The sequence below is a fragment of the Coregonus lavaretus genome (genome assembly GCF_964263955.1).
Source record: "Coregonus lavaretus genome assembly, chromosome: 27".
NCBI lineage: Eukaryota > Metazoa > Chordata > Actinopteri > Salmoniformes > Salmonidae > Coregonus > Coregonus lavaretus.
The window spans coordinates 40,664,443-40,677,952 of record NC_140014.1 but is presented as its reverse complement, the minus strand read 5'-3'; the positions used below and the strand labels follow the sequence as shown (position 1 = coordinate 40,677,952).

The 13,510-nt window shown below is 38.9% G+C and overlaps 1 long non-coding RNA gene across 1 annotated transcript; it reads left to right on the top strand.

Moving 5' to 3' along the window:
- The first annotated feature begins 6,865 nt into the window (after positions 1–6,865).
- Positions 6,866–11,465, top strand: LOC311102452. The gene is made up of 3 exons (XR_014610010.1): positions 6,866–6,942; positions 7,118–7,204; positions 8,671–11,465. It is a non-coding gene; the product is annotated as an uncharacterized lncRNA (long non-coding RNA).
- Positions 11,466–13,510: the final 2,045 nt, after the last annotated feature.

Sequence of the window (13,510 nt, the reverse complement as noted above, 5' to 3'; positions counted from 1 at the left end):
CGGCTGTCTGGTAGAAGTGCCAAAGGAAAAGGTTTACCAATTGTTGATGATGACAGAAATGGATTTGTCTTTAGTAATCTGGATTGGAAATCTCAGTGAAGATTCTTTAAAGAAGGCTAAGGTTAGGAGAAAGATTACAAAGGAGTAGGGTTTTTGGGAACCATATTGGCTTGAAAAGATTGACTATATCATAGGAAGGAGGACAATCTGTCTGAAAAGTAATGTTCGAAGGGGTGTGACTGTTATTCTTGGTTACATTCCTACACCAAGAGGTGCAAAAGATGTCAAATTAAGCTAAAAGATGCTCAGTCGTTTGCCAAGTTCTTGTGTAAAGAAGTCATAAGCAGGTGGGGATTACCCGATCGAATATCCTCAGATAGTGGGAAGGAATTTGTGGATAAATCAGTGAAATTGATGTTGCAAAAATTGGGAATTAAGCAACGTCTTGGAGCAGTTTATCACCCACAAAGTCAAGGGATTTGTGAAAAAATGAACGGTGTGTTGAAAAATCGCATTGTCAAAATTTGTCAGCATACGGGTCTAAACTGGATAGCGGCGCTTCCTTTAGCATTAATGGTGTGTCGCTCAAATGAGTTGCGTGATCTACGTATGACACCCCATGAATTTGTAACAGGAAGAAGGATGCCTACGCCTTGTTTGCGAACAAGTGGAAAGGGTCCAAGCTTGGCTCTTTTGGAAGATGAAATGAGAGCGTACGTTACATATATGGCCAATTTTCATAAAAAGTTGTCCACATATGTTTCTGACAGGCAAAGAAAAGAAGAGGTGCAGGAGGAGCTTGATGAGAAAAAAAGGAGTACAGTGCAACCTGGGGACAAGGTGTTCGTGAAGGTATTTAGAAGGAAGTGGTATAACGAACGTCGTGAAGGACCATTTGAAGTTGTTCGTAGTACTGGAACAGCTGTCCAGGTTAAAGGATCTCCAACGTGGTATCATTTGTCACATTGTGTTAAAGCGCCTGGAGAAGAGGTGCCACGCGCAGAGAGAGAGGATGTTGAAGGCTCAAGAGAGCAGGAGGGAGATAGGGGAGAACAGGAAGAAGGAGAGATTGTCAATGTTATGGATAGCATGGATGATAATGTTTACACTTCTGATGATGCCAGAGATGACTCTGCAATGGAGGGAAAGGAAAGGAGATTTGGGGAAATTGATTTTCAATACGTCCCAGAAACAACAGGGAATATTTCAGTGGAATGTGAAACCGCGTAGATCACCAAGGGCAACTCTGTTACAGGAGAAGCTGGTGATTCGGTTAGACAAAGTAGGCCTAGACCAGTTAGGAGAAAAGTCAGACCAAAACGTTACGAAAACTAGGGTTGAAGTAACTCTGGGACAGTCAGCTCAGCTCCCATGTAAGTGCACGAGAGAGAACAGTGGTGAAGGGAAATTTAGAGTTCAGTGGGAAGATAGATATGGCAGGAGTTTAGATCTGTTAGGAGCAGTTGCATTGAGAAAGTATGTGTTGCTGAATGATAAGAGAAGAATGAAGATTGAGGGTGATTGCAGTATCTATATTTACAATTCCCAGCAGGAAGATGAAGGTGATTATAAATGTATTTTTTATAATCAACAGGTTGAAAGTGAGGGATTAGAGTTGGGACTGAGAGTTGATGTAGTGACACTAGTGGTGATAGATGGAAATACAAGTAAAGAGTTCAAAGCTTTAGGGAGAATGGATGAATTAACAACAATGACATCAACACTTCAGCCTATTATAACAACAGTGAGAAGCAATTCAACTCTTTCAACATTGACAGTTATTAAAGCTATAAATGTATCACATTTGATTACAAGGGAGCCAATCGCTCCAGCACCAATTTTAGAGGAAAAGACTGTCATTAGGGTTAGGATGGGTGGTACAGCTCATCTTCCTTGTAGATGTGAGAGATGGAGTGGGGGTGGTGACGTTCCTCCCACATGGAGAGATAATTATGGAGAAGAAGTGTTGTTATCAGGACCAGAAGTAGAAGCTGTTGCCACCTAGTCAAAGGAAGTATATTTTGTACAACGATATGAAGTGGAAGAGGGTTATGAGTGATTGCTCACTTATTTTGCGTAATGTTACATGGAAAGATCAGGGAGAATATATGTGTACTTATTTAGTGCAAGCATTAAAGTTTGTTCCGGCTAAGAATTATTGGTTAAAAGGCTATGTAACTCGTAAGGTGACGCTTATGATGGAAGATTTGAGGTCTGTTGAAGCTTCCACAGTCACCAAAGGAGTTCAAGAGAAGTATATTACAGTAGCCACTCCAGCAGTAAATACTACACAGAGGATATCTGTAACTTTCCCACTGGAAATAATTAAGAGTGTTAATACATCAACTAAAGCAACTATTTTAATAGCAACTTTGAAAGAGATTAATGGTACGACGGCAATAACAAATGTAGGAAATATGACACAGACACCAACAACAACTTTTCTGAAACTAAAGGATGTAGCAAGAGTGACTCAGGAGTTTATGATACGGATGGAGAGTGCTGTCAATGGTAGTAAGGATAGTGTTGAGATAGGAGAGCAGATGGTAGTAGAGAATGATGCAGATTAATCTGAAATAGTGCAGGATACTATCATGGAGGTACAGGATGAGTTCTTTGATTTTAATGAAAGACAAGAAGATATATTTGATCAGTACCGCTCGTTAGGGAAGAGAGAAACTAAATGGAAGGCATATGGATTTGATTCTTCTGTTTTGCAAATTAAAGATGGATGGGCAGGTAGGAATCTTTGGTTCCAGCAGTTAACTCATTCTGTAAGATCAGTGAGGAATCTTGAGGGTCCATGTCTGTTGAGAATTCCAGCACCAGGCACATGGGGTTGAATCTTAGAGAAGGTAGCTAAACCTTTATCAAGTACGTGTCAATCTTATGCTTTATCATGGCTGTTGTATCAGCAACAATCATTAACAGATACAATAATGTCGTTGTCGAAACATTTGTTTAGGCCTAGGTTTAAGTGTTCTTGGTTAAATGAAATACCCTATGTGAATTTGTTAGATGGGAAGGAAAATCAGTTAACAGCGACTCCTGAAGCATTGGAGGTGAAACCAGTGAGGGCTAAAAGCTGTTTTTGTTCTAATAAAACATGTGATGGAAAGGGTATGTTTATGGGAATATCAGATTGTGATGATTATATGATGACTTTGGGTAAGCATGAACATAAGGTTAGTAATGAGAAATATAATGTAACTTTTTATGTTCCAGTTAGTAAAACGAGCAGGACTTTGATGGTGAAAGATCAGCTTTTGCCTGGTAATGTGACTATTGGGAATTTTAGAGATATTTGGTGGGTTTGTGGTGATAAAGCGTATATATTCTTACCCTATGGATGGACAGGATGTTGTTACATGTCGACGTTGAAGCTTCCATATGAGGTTTTTACCATTAAAAGAGGGGAAGCACCGGACACAGATAAATCTGATTCTAGGTTTGGAAATAGGGTGAAAAGGGACATGGCGGAATTTCATAGTCTGGAAGCCAACCATTGGAGGATAAGTCTAGGAGAGAAGTGGGGACTGGGACTTTTTCCATGGTATGGTGTAACATTTTTGGCAGATCATATTGATAATATTACCTATACTTTGCAGGGTTTTGCAAATGAAACGATAAGAGGGTTTAACCTTCTGTCGAATACTCAAAGAAGTCACAGACTGACGCTGTTGAAACATGACATGGCTCTTGACAATATTTTAGCAAAACAAGGTGGCTTATGTTTGGCTATGAATTTGACGGGGGATGATTGTTATACTTTGATCCCAGATAGTTCCGATAATATCACTAGTGTTATAGATGCATTGAAGAATATAAGGGATGCGTTTGGTAGATCTGAAGGAGCTGGATGGTCAGCGAAGGCTTGGTTGCAAGATCAGTTAGGCCCAGTGGGAGCAGTGATAGTTCAGATTTTAGTAGCACCTCTGATGGCGCTGTGTGTGATGTTTTGCTTTTGTACTTTGTTATTGACTTTTGCGAAGGCTATGATTTTGAGATGGGTTGGAGTTGTGATGCCTGGAGAAAACACTCAGATGCCGTTGTTAACTGTTACTGATCTAGATGAAGATGAACAAGTGGGACTGGATGGAGTATTGATGGATAAATATCCATTTTGATTATCCGATCATTTTTTAAATGTTTTTAAATGTTAGTGTGATTTTAGTATTTTGTTATAATTCAAAGGGGGGAAATGGTATGTGATTCATTTTATATATCATTTTTATATTTTTTGTTAATATTGATGTTTTAATTTGAATGTGTTGTTTTGCAAAAGATACTGTTTGGTCTTTTCTTTTCTTCCAGAAGCATATGGGGGAATATGTAGAGGGGATTCAAATACTCAAACAAGGACAATATGAAGGGACAATATGAAGGGACAACATGAATGGACTGGAGGAAGTGGAACAAGGAAGGTGTGGAAATGTTCCGATTCCATCATCGACGTTGCATTGGAAGTCGACACTGCTGAGGAGATGAAGTGTAGTGGACTACATTCCAGTGTCTGCAATGATATATAGACATATTTGCATGTGTAATACATAATTTGTGTCATATTCTTTCTGTATTAATTTTTGTAGAATGATATTTGCTGTTATTGGGTACATGTGGGGATCTCAGATGTTTTTGTTTATTTCGTGGATGCTTAGGGACATGGGGTCTAGGCAGGGACAGAGAGAATCCACAGGAGGGTCCGATGGGTTGACCGTAGTATTTTGATTGTATTTTGTTTGCTGAGGCTTTCATGTGTATTTAAATTGCATCATAGTTTCAAATGCATTGATATAGATTTATGAATTGATCTGGAGTACTTAGGTGGTTGCCTGGGGCAGAGGGGCCGTGAGAGAATTTTACTGTCTTGATTGATTGATGGATATTTGGAAAGAAGGCTGCCAGACAGGTTTTTCGCTCTCACACTCCATAAAGATTTGTTCATATTTCATAGAAATGTATTTACACTCCATAGAAAAATGTGTTTTTGGTTTATTGTTAAAGATACTCAATAAGATAAATTGTTATTTGTCATAATCCTATTCTTTTTGTTTTCGAGACTTAATTTGTCTCGAAGGGGGGAATATGTGGTATCTGAGGAATTTATGACTTTGCTAAGGTTTTCAAATGGTATCTGAGAGGATGTTTATTCAGCTTAGGGGAGCATCTGGGGAGCAGTTTCATGGGGGCACCCCATAGAACAGAGGAAGTATGTTGTGTGGAGACAGGTGATTGGTCTATATGGGAAACCACCCATATCATGGTAAAGATTATAAATACTTGGTTGAGACAAAGGAAGTCAGAACAAACATATTATTTTGGGTCGCTGTTCTCCAGATGCCTGCAGACATCTGTAAACTTATGCTGAAATCTTGTGATATAAATAAACCTTTATAATAAAAGTACAGTGTAAGCGGACTCCTTGTTCTCACAGCAAAGATTAGCATTATTCTTTATAAACAACAGTAGCAGCACACGGTTAATGGTTAGTGACTGTAATGTGTTGGTAGCTGCACAGGGTAAATGGTTAGTGACTGTAATGTGTTGGTAGCTGCACAGGGTTAATGGTTAGTGACTGTAATGTGTTGGTAGCTGCACAGGGTAAATGGTTAGTGACTGTAATGTGTTGGTAGCTGCACAGGGTAAATGGTTAGTGACTGTAATGTGTTGGTAGCAGCACAGGGTTAATGGTTAGTGACTGTAATGTGTTGGTAGCAGCACAGGGTTAATGGTTAGTGACTGTAATGTGTTGGTAGCTGCACAGGGTTAATGGTTAGTGACTGTAATGTGTTGGTAGCAGCACAGGGTTAATGGTTAGTGACTGTAATGTGTTGGTAGCTGCACAGGGTTAATGGTTAGTGACTGTAATGTGTTGGTAGCAGCACAGGGTTAATGGTTAGTGACTGTAATGTGTTGGTAGCAGCACAGGGTTAACGGTTAGTGACTGTAATGTGTTGATAGCTGCACAGGGTTAACGGTTAGTGACTGTGTGCATTGAGTGCTGTGTATCCTCTCTTGTAATCTTTCAATGTGGCATGATGTTACTTGGTAAAGTCCTTGGAATTATCATGAATTTCTTAGTGAATTATGTCATTTTAATTCCGTAGAAGACGGAAGAAGGCGGGTCAGAGTACATTTTACATTTACATTTTAGTCATTTAGCAGACGCTCTTATCCAGAGTGCATACATTTTCAAACTACAGTGCATTCGGACAGAATTGGTTGAGAGAATGTCAAGAGCTGCAAAGCTGTCATCAAGGCAAAGGGTGGCTATTTTGATTAATCTAAAATCTAAAATATATTTTGATTTGTTCAATACTTTTTTGGTTACTACATGATTCAATATGTGTTATTTCATAGTTTTGATGTCTTCACTATTATTCTACAATGTAGAAAATAGTGAAAATAAAGAAAAACCCTTGAATGAGTAGGTTTGTCCAAACTCTTGACTGGTACTGTATATATATTTTCTTCTAAATGGCAGACATGGAATTTTACTTGGAGGGGGTACATAAGGCAGTCATGTTTTTATTAACAATTTTGTATTAAACATATAAATAACTATTGGGATTGACAGAGACAATAGGCTTTACAGACAACATATTTTGCAGATGTATACACTGAAAGAGATAATATGTGAATAAAACAAAACATAAATCTAAAGAAAGTAGCAAGAAATTAACAGCAACTCAGTCACCAGGTCAATAATATCTGTCTATTTCCAGTAAAGCTATTGCATCACCTGTCCCTCCCTGGATAAATATGGTAATGATGCCAGCAGCCTCTGTCCCTCTCTTTGCCCTCCCTTCCCCTAGATAAATATGGTAATGATGCCAGCAGCCTCTGTCCCTCCCTTTGCCCTCCCTTCCCCTAGATAAATATTGAGACATGAAGACGCTATAAAGCGCTGCTCACATGGACACAGCAACAAGACTTCAACAGGTACCTGGCTGTATTTGTGCTTACCTTGCCTCCAAACTAAATGTGTTAACTGTTGTTCTGCTGTTTGGAATAAAGAAAATGTCTAAGTGTGTTTAAAGATGTTTTCCATAACTTGAGTTAACCTTTATCTGTTTTGTCTTGGATAGAGGACATCAGGCAGCCATCCACAATCTAGAGGACATCAGGCAGCCTTCTACAATCTAGAGGACATCAGGCAGCCTTCTACAATCTAGAGGACATCAGGCAGCCTTCTACAATCTCTGTAAGTGTATTCTACTTGACTTACATCTAATGTTATCTTTACTGCTTATCAAAATTGTGGATTTTATTTTATTAGGAACTTTTTAGCCCACCATTTTCACCTAAAATGACATACCCAAATCTAACTGCCTGTAGCTCAGGACCTGAAGCAAGGATATACATATTATTGATACCATTTGAAAGGAAACACTTTGAAGTTTGTGGAAATCTGAAATTAATGTAGGAGAATATAACACATTTGATCTGGTAAAAGACAATACAACCCCCCCCCCCCCCAAAAAACTTATTTTTTTTTTATCACCTTTGAAATGCAAGAGAAAGGCCACAATATTATATTGAAGTTTAGATTTTGGCAACTAGATTCAAGCAGTGTGTGTGCAAAGTTTCAGATTGATACAGTGAAGCATTGCAATACTGGACAATTCTTTATCAAGTCTGCCCAAATGTGCCCGAATTGGTCAATTGATACATTTTCAAGTACAACTATAGAGAACATACGAAAATGATATGGTAATACAAAATGTAAGTTTACACGCTCCCAGGAATGTCATACATGATGGATCATTAGCTTATACACTAACTTTCACACATCTAGATGGCCGGGCGGGGTGGGTGTGGAGCCAGAGACAGCAGGGGTTCAAACTGTAGAATCCAGTTCCTACATTTGAATATAAAAATTGATTTTATCAAACAAAACTATGCTACTTTTTCTCTCTGGGACCCTTAGGATGACAAATCAGAGCAAGATTACTGAATGTAAGTACATTATTTACTTTCAGAAGTGAATGTATCAAACCAGTTGCCGTGATACGTTTTTTGTTGTTGTGCACTCTCCTCAAACAATAGCATGGTCTTTTTTCACTGTAATAGCTACTGTAAATTGGACAGTACAGTTATATTAACAATACTTTAAGCTTTCTGCCCATCTAATACATGTCTATGTCCTGGACACAGTTGTGTCAAGTTGGCTGGATGTCCTTTGGGTGGTGGACCATTCTTGATACACATGGGAAACTGTTGAGCGTGAAAAACTTAGCAGCGTTGCAGTTCTTGACACAAACCGGTGTGCCTGGCACGAACTATTATACCCTGTTCAAAGGCACTTAAATATTTTATCTTGCCCATTCACCCTCTGAATGGCACACAATCAATTTCTCAAATGTCTCAAGGCTTCAAAATCCTTCTTTAACCTGTCTCCTCCCCTTCATCTACACTGATTGAAGTGGATTTAAAAGGTGACATCAATAAGGGATGATAGCTTTCACTTGGATTCACCTGGTCAGTCTGTCATGGAAAGAGCAGGTGTTGATAATGTTTTGTATACTCAGTGTATATATAGTGTGTTCCTGTGTGTTTCAGATGTGTGTATATATAGTGTGTTCCTGTGTGTTTCAGATGTGTGTGTATATATAGTGTGATCGTGTGTGTTTCAGATGTGAATATATAGTGTGATCGTGTGTGTTTCAGATGTGTGTAGCTATGATGGGAGTGGTCCTTCTGTTTCTGCTGGCTCTCTGGCCTGGAGGCAAGGTGGATGCTATCGATGGACAGGTCTTGGCTAATGTGGTACAAGAGCTGAGAAGGTGGGTGTTTCTCTGTTCAATCATACTCTAAGTACTCCTAAATGTCTGTTAGACAGAATCATTAGGCATTATTTGAAATGTAAAATTTTGGGGGGAGATTTGAAGGTGCAAAGATAAAAAATGTCTTAACCTTCATATTATATTTTTGTTCTGTCTTGAATGTTTGGTCCACCGTTATAAAAACATGTTCAAACCGTGAACCTGGGACTGTCACGTTCGTTGAGAGACGGGTCAGACCAAGGTGCAGCGTGGTATGCGTACATGTTCGTTTATTGAATAAAACACAGAAAAAAAAAACAAAACCAACGAAACGTGAAGTTCTACAGGCTAACATAAACAAGCCAAACACACAGAAACAAGATCCCACAACTAAAGGTAGGCAAAATGGCTGCCTAAGTATGATCCCCAATCAGAGACAACGATCGACAGCTGCCTGGGAACCACACCCAGCCAACATAGAAATACATAACATAGAATCTAAACATAGATACATAGATTTTCACACCCTGACCAAACCAACTAGAGAATAACAGGCTCTCAAGGTCAGGGCGTGACAGGGACAAACACTTAGCCCAGTAAATTAAGCCCCTGGGCTGCAGACAAGACACGCTAGTATAGACTGTATTGGTAGTATAGACTGTATTGCTAGTATAGACTGTATTGCTAGTATAGACTGTATTGATAGTATAGTCTGTATTGCTAGTATAGACTGTATTGCCAGTATAGACTGTATTGCTAGTATAGACTGTATTGCTAGTATAGACTGTATTGCTAGTATAGACTGTATTGGTAGTATAGACTGTATTGGTAGTATAGACTGTATTGCTAGTATAGACTGTATTGCTAGTATAGACTGTATTGCTAGTATAGTCTGTATTGCTAGTATAGACTGTATTGCTAGTATAGACTGTATTGGTAGTATAGACTGTATTGCTAGTATAGACTGTATTGCTAGTATAGACTGTATTGGTAGTATAGACTGTATTGCTAGTATAGACTGTATTGCTAGTATAGACTGTATTGATAGTATAGTCTGTATTGCTAGTATAGACTGTATTGCCAGTATAGACTGTATTGCTAGTATAGACTGTATTGCTAGTATAGACTGTATTGCTAGTATAGACTGTATTGGTAGTATAGACTGTATTGGTAGTATAGACTGTATTGCTAGTATAGACTGTATTGCTAGTATAGACTGTATTGCTAGTATAGTCTGTATTGCTAGTATAGACTGTATTGCTAGTATAGACTGTATTGGTAGTATAGACTGTATTGCCAGTATAGACTGTATTGCTAGTATAGACTGTATTGGTAGTATAGACTGTATTGCTAGTATAGACTGTATTGCTAGTATAGACTGTATTGCTAGTATAGACTGCATTGCTAGTATAGTCTGTATTGCTAGTATAGACTGTATTGCTAGTATAGACTGTATTGCTAGTATAGACTGTATTGCCAGTATAGACTGTATTGCTAGTATAGACTGCATTGCTAGTATAGTGCTGTAATTTCTAAACGGTTCACCCGATATGCACTTTAACCTCATAGTCAGTCGTTGTATAATTTCAAATCCAAAGTGCTGGAGTACAGAGCCAAAACAACAAACAATGTGTCACTGTCCCAATAATTAAGGAGGGCACTATCTCAGACCTCTCTTAACTTTGAGAGATCCATGAGATGGCGGTGATAATTTATGCATAAGTAACAGTGCACATAATCATATATTCAAACTTTTGTTTTGGTGAAATAGACGGGAGTGTCCTCCTCCTGTCTGTTTCTAATGTTTCAGAAATAACCCGTGTTTCTGATCCTCTATGTCTGTGTTCTGTCTCTTCTGTCTCCTGCTGTTGTTTAGATTCGGTCTGGAGGGACACCAGTATGCCATGGCTGTCAGACTCACCCAACAGCAGTGCACCGGAAATGTAATAAACTTTGACATAGGCGTGCAACCTTGGGAGGTCCAGGAAAAACTTGACAAAGATAAAGTCTACATAGGAAACCGGTTAATTGCAGCCATACCTGACACCTTCCATGCTGAGTACATTCTGTTGGAGCATGATGGAACCAACCCCAGCAGAATGGAGACTCTGCTAAAAGCAGCGAATCTTAACGAGTGCATCGTCTTCTTCTCCACCTATTCTCCCTGCCTGGAGAGATGCAACTTCCCAGGAGGAGCAACCAGCATTCTCCCCTTCATGAATGTCTTCAGTGACTGGAACGCCAACCAGAAAGCCTTTGTCTTCTCCTCAGTTTGGGACCCTACAATATCCCATCCGGGGAAGGCCAAACCCACTAAAAGGCAGATGTTAGACTCCTTCATGAGAATCAATGGATACATCCATTTATCTCGCTGTGTCAGATCCCGGGGTCAAAACACATGCTACCCTTGTATCACTGCCAACACAAATCCTGAGACCAATGACTGTCTGTACGGATACTAATAGTGTACACAGTCTCAATGGTGGATCTATTGAACTGTATATTCTTTCTTTCTTTCTTTCTTTCTTTCTTTCTTTCTTTCTTTCTTTCTTTCTTTCTTTCTTTCTTTCTTTCTTTCTTTCTTTCTTTCTTTCTTTCTTTCTTTCTTTCTTTCTTTCTTTCTTTCTTTCTTTCTTTCCCTCTCTCTGTCCATCCCCCTCCATCTACACAGTTCATTAAAGTTCACTACTGTCTCCATCATTTACTGTTGTTGGTATTTCTGTCTTTATAAGGTTTTATTACACTGACATGAACACTACATACATTACAGACATACCATGGGCTTCTTGTTGCCCTGCATCTTCTGAAAACAAAACAAAAGGTTGAACGTGAAGGACTGTAAACAGTCATGTAAACGTTGTTGAAAACACTTGAAATATGGCGAGACTGATAGATTGAAGATTTGCACCCACGCAATGCAAATGCACGGTCGAATGAACATGTATTAGGTTATGACATTATGACAATAACCGAAGGAGATATGAACACACATGTAGCTGTGTATTACATTAACCTTATAACTATTCATATTTTCTTAACTATATTTATATTGTTGATTATGTATCTAAAGACTCTATATCACAATGGTGGAACAAGCTCCCTCACGACGCCAGGACAGCAGAGTCACTCACCACCTTCCGGAGACATTTGAAACCCCACCTCTTTAAGGAATACCTGGGATAGGATAAAGTAATCCTTCTATCCCTCCCTTACCCCCCCCCCCCCAAAAAAAATAAAAATAAAAATAAATAAATAAATAAATAAATTGTAAAGTGGTTATCCCACTGGCTATAAGGTGAATGCACCAATTTGTAAGTCGCTCTGGATAAGAGCGTCTGCTAAATGACGTAAATGTAAATGTAAATAATATAAGAACACATTATGTTAGTTCAGGGGCTTTTAACCCTTGTCCTGGAGTGAATAGGTATTGCAGGGTTTAGTTCCAACCAAGCACCACACCTGACCACTAATCACCTCACACATTGTTATAAGAAAAACTGGTAGCAGGAGTCCGCCTTCTGGAAGACAAGTTGATGATGAGTGAGACGGGAGCTGGACAAAATGTGGGACTTCTGCTTTATTTAATTTCAGAAGATTATATTTTGTTTGTTATCTTTCTTAATGGCCAACATGGCAGCTTAATACATAAGTCATTCATAACACCTCTATGAAAATAGTCAGAACACATTTAAGGAGTCTTTAACTAACCCTCTTACACACTATTAACGTAACATATTGGTAGCAACACAGGGTTAACTGTTAGTGACTAACATATTGGTAGCAACACAGGGTTAACTGTTAGTGACTTTAACATATTGGTAGCTTTGTTTGTTCTATGAGAAGCTACCCAGGAAAGAGCTGAAAATAGCCCATATTAATATAGTGTATGTAGCCTTAGACATCAGGTTATTGAAATCAATAACTTGCTAACATCAGATAACATTAATATATTATCCATGTCTGAGACTCACTTAGATAATTCATTTGATGATACAGCAGTAGCAATACAAGGACATAACATCTACAGAAGAGACAGGAATGCTTATGGGGGAGGTGTCGCTGTATATATTCAGAGCCATATCCCTGTAATGAGTTTGAGTTTGAGTTTGAGTTTATTTTTACAGGGACAGTGCACATTAATCAACGTTTCAGTAAAAGTGCCGGTTTTAGCCAGCCGGCTAATTTTCAACCGCAGTCCCTGGGCAGGTTATTAAAAACAATTACAATATAGACAATAACAACATAGAACAAGACGTAGCATACAGACAGAGCAACATAGATTCATAAATTCATAAAAGCAACAAAGTGTTTCCACACCTCACAAGTTACAGACAACAGACATGGAAAGCGGCAACACACAGCTAGGGACCATGTTCACAAATCTGATTGACCTTTAGCCATGTCTTCAAGCATTTTGTGAAAGTGTGATATGTGGTGCAGTTGTGTGTGTCTGCTGGCAGTGTATTCCAGACATGGGAAGCTCTCACAGAAAAAGCAGATTTACTAAAGGTGCTTTTCCTTAGGGGAACTACACAGTCACCTCTCATGGCAGACCTTGTGGATCTGCTGCCATATGTTTGGGTTTTCTGTTTAACAAAAATACTGAGTGGAGGGGGAGCCAAGCCATTTAGGATCTTGAATACAAGACATGCATCGGTGTATTGCACAAGATTTTCCCCACTCAGGAGCTCATGCTTTCTAAGGATGTGACAGTGATGATGGCTATTGGGCTTCCTATCAAGCAC